The sequence below is a fragment of the Lactuca virosa genome, chromosome 4 (assembly GCF_052849685.1).
Source record: "Lactuca virosa cultivar CGN04683 chromosome 4, Lactuca_virosa_CGN04683_v6, whole genome shotgun sequence".
NCBI classification, from domain to species: Eukaryota; Viridiplantae; Streptophyta; class Magnoliopsida; order Asterales; family Asteraceae; genus Lactuca; species Lactuca virosa.
Window position 1 is genome coordinate 89,340,115 of NC_136429.1, and position 3,598 is coordinate 89,343,712.

A 3,598-nucleotide genomic window follows, 5' to 3' on the forward strand; every position below is an offset into this window, starting at 1 on the left:
GGCTTGAGAGTGGGAGTGGGTAGGTTGAGGTGTTAAGGCGGTGGTAGGTAGACGTGGGTGGGGTGGGAGTGGGTGTGCGTTTATATTTTAGAAAAATTTTGGAATTAGAAAAATGTGGAAAACAATGATTATCGGTTTTCCAAAAATTTCCAACTTCTTTGTAATTTTAGAAAACGGAAAATTTATTTCATTTTCCGTGAAATATTTAGAAAAATAGACGAACTAAACACGTTTTCAAAATTCCTATTTTTCTTGGAAATATTTTCCGGAAAATAGCCCATTTTTCCGCAACTAAACGCACCCTTAATATTCTTATTATTTAAAATTTTATAATTGTTAAACATTAAAAACTCAAGCCGATATTTAATTTAATAATTCAAAAAATCAAAAAATAAACACAAAACACTATTATCTAAAGATATTAAAAATAATAAAAAATATAAATAAAACGAAAATAATAATAATAATAACAACTAGTAAGGAGCCCCTGCTCTGCATGGGTCGGAATGGTGGGTTGAGGTATTAGGATTGTTCAATCAGTTGTCTGGTTCACCTGTTGCAAGTTACTGAAGAAGAAACAATGAAATTGTGTAACTGATATAAGATTCAACACACAAAAGGGTGATTTAATGAAGTATCCAGCAGGAAAAAAATAACGATTGCTTAATTTAAAAGAAATTTAATGAAATTAGTCAATTATCTACAGATGAAACGAAATGCTACAAAACTAACTATTTCATCTCATCACAATTCTCAAGTTACAATAAAATGCAAATATTATGACAACTGTTGGTTCCTCACTTTCATACCATGAACCACCTACGATCAAAGTGATACCGACTTGAGGAACTCCACTGCTACCCTAATTAACAACAACAAAAAAGGAGTGAAATTGTAATATTAGTATAACTCATTAACACAATCATACATATGTAGATAGATAGAGATTTATTTACATTTTTTAGTAGTCCTATTCTTGCAAATGTAAGGACTTCCAAAAGTTAAGCCAAATATATAGCTAGACAATCCAAACCAAAGTATTCAATTACAACAGTGTAATCCAAATAGAAGCTGGAATGGAGAGATAAGCAATGACTACCATGCATAAGCCAAGACAGTCGTTTCTAATTTTTTTTTGGGCAACGGTTAAAGGTACCATTAAAGTGAAAACCAAATACCCCAAAAATTTACAAAAACAATCAACAGTTCCATTGTGGTGTTCTTACCTGTTGAGGTTTCTTTCATGAATATAACGTCCTACTTTCATACCCCTATCCAGGAAAAGAGAAAACAATGTAAACAGTTAGAGCATTGTATATTGGATTAACATCCTACTTTCGTTGGCAACAATTGGAATGGAATTCAACTTTATTCCTTTTCCATTTTCTGTTTGGTGTTAGAATCTGGTAAAAGCTTGGAACCATGTAAAAGTCACAATTCTACTTTAGTTAATTTAAATAATCATTAAATGCATCAAGAAATTGAGCATCTACTTTACCACATAGTAGATTAAATAACAAAAATAATAATAATGAAGAACTGTTACTGCACTACCTTGAAGTAAGAATTATCAAAATTTTGTTGCTTTACTGTCCAATATTATTTTTCCAGAGCTTGAGGACCTTATTTTTTTCATATATTCAACATTTAACTATTACGCTTAAATTCTACATTCAACGGTTTTTGCTGTCATATATCCAAAATTAATCCCTTGAAATAAAAAAAAAAAAAATTACAAAACTGGAAGATGCTCTTACCTGATTAGAAATATTGTCATCTTCTCTTCTCGCCTCATCTTTCTTAATCTGGAAATATAGAGGTCGATCCCTTTTAGGGAAGACGCAAAATCGAGGAATTCAATAATCAATAGCAGTAAAAAACGGAATGAGAGAATTAGTTGGTTTAGCCTTTCTTTTAAGCATTTCGTCGAACACATGGAAGACAAACCTTGAAGAAGAAATTATGATAAAAAATATCACCTTGAAGTAGAAATTGTGTTCGATTTTGTGAAGCTCCCTGTTTTCCTTCTCTAAAATAGATCCCACACATAAAGTGTGGCAAACATCACAACTTAGCAGGAAGTCATACCAAGCATCTCGGGCAATGGGAAAGTGCAGCAAACATCACAATTTAGCAAGAAGGTGTGTGACTGTTAAAAAAAAAAACATTAGCATTCAATAGGAGTTTGAAAAAGTTAGTTTTTTTCTTACTTTTGTGATGAGATCTCTGAAATTGTATAGTCACCAGCAGACCCACGTCGCTTGTCCTCTTTCAAGTAGTGATGATCCAAAAGGGGAATGAAATGGAAGTCGGAAAGAGGGCCATTAATTTCAGTCTCTCTCCCACTCTTGTTCCTCCAAAAAAATCTGCAGTTGCCATGATCAAACTCTTCTATTCAGGCGATAACACCGATCTAAAGTGGAAAAAATAAGAACAAAGCACTAATATTTAGGTCAAATGCAAATTCAACTTAGAATAATGAAAAAAAAGGAGAAAGGATTGTATACAAACCTGCAAGGCGCAAATCGACGGTGTTGTTTAGGTCGAAGCCTAAATCAACACTTCTATGTTGTCGGAACAACTCGAGCCCTAAATAGAAGGCTGCAGTTCGATGGAAGATGACTGCAGAGATTAAACTCCGGTCGCCGTCTTCGGTCGTCGTTGCTGCGTAGGCCAACGTGCCGGATTGGCCAACGGTGGCGATGGAAACAATGGTATAGTGAAGGACTTCATTCCAATGTAATAACATCGGTTTGTCCTTCGCCCTTTCTTTCACGTCGACAAATCAAAACCCGCCACAAGGAAGAAGCCGGAGGGAAGGATTGTGTATGCATATTGGAGCATCTGAGTTTTAGATGGAATGGAAAATAGAGAGATGAATGGAGTCGGTGGTGTAGAAGAAGCATATGACACGTATCTTGGAGGTAGAAGAAAAGAAGGCACGTATCTTTTGGTTATGGTCACTAGTTAGGCACGTATCTTTTGGTTATGGTCACTAATTATTTACTTAAAAAAAAAAAAAAAAAAAAAAAAAAAAAGAAAAAAAAATACCGCGACATCACCCCACTTACATATTCAGTACATATTTACTAATCATTGTAAATAATTATCACTCCACATTATTATTTTTTTTACATCATATTAAATAAAAAACACAATAAAACATTAATAAAAATAAAAATAATATTTTTAAATTCAACATACATGCTTACTAATAAAATAAATATTAATAAACATAAAAGTGATATTTTTAAAATTCAACGTAAATTTTACTAATAACATAAAAATTAATAAAAAAACATTGAAAAAAAAACTACTCGTCTGTATCGTTGTCCTCATCGTCCCCGTCCTCATCCACTTCGTTTTCGTCTTCAAATTGTCATTGCCATATGTGGTCAGTCAAATCTTGACGTAAATTGTGATGTGTTTCACTATTATATATTTCCAAAAGCCTTGTAAAGTATGTTGGGCTACCGACTTGTATTACTGCAGATGGATTGAGCATATCATTTGGAGTATACGTACAAATAGTCCTACCCTCTTCTTCTAGTATCATGTTATGTAAAATAACACACGTTTTCATCACCTTCATCAATTT

The 3,598-nt window shown here is 33.1% G+C and overlaps 1 long non-coding RNA gene across 7 annotated transcripts; it reads right to left on the reverse strand.

Moving 5' to 3' along the window:
• Positions 1 to 644: 644 nt before the first annotated feature.
• Positions 645 to 2,969, reverse strand: LOC145106208 (uncharacterized). 7 transcript variants are annotated; one of them, XR_013707499.1, is made up of 7 exons: positions 2,512 to 2,964; positions 2,211 to 2,413; positions 1,980 to 2,149; positions 1,758 to 1,827; positions 1,227 to 1,271; positions 957 to 1,018; positions 645 to 862 (listed from the first exon to the last, which is right to left on the reverse strand). It is a non-coding gene; the product is annotated as an uncharacterized LOC145106208 (long non-coding RNA). The 7 variants fall into 7 exon arrangements; XR_013707500.1 differs by lacking the exon at positions 957 to 1,018 and having other exon boundaries at positions 2,512 to 2,963; XR_013707498.1 differs by having other exon boundaries at positions 645 to 1,018; positions 2,512 to 2,963.
• Positions 2,970 to 3,598: the final 629 nt, after the last annotated feature.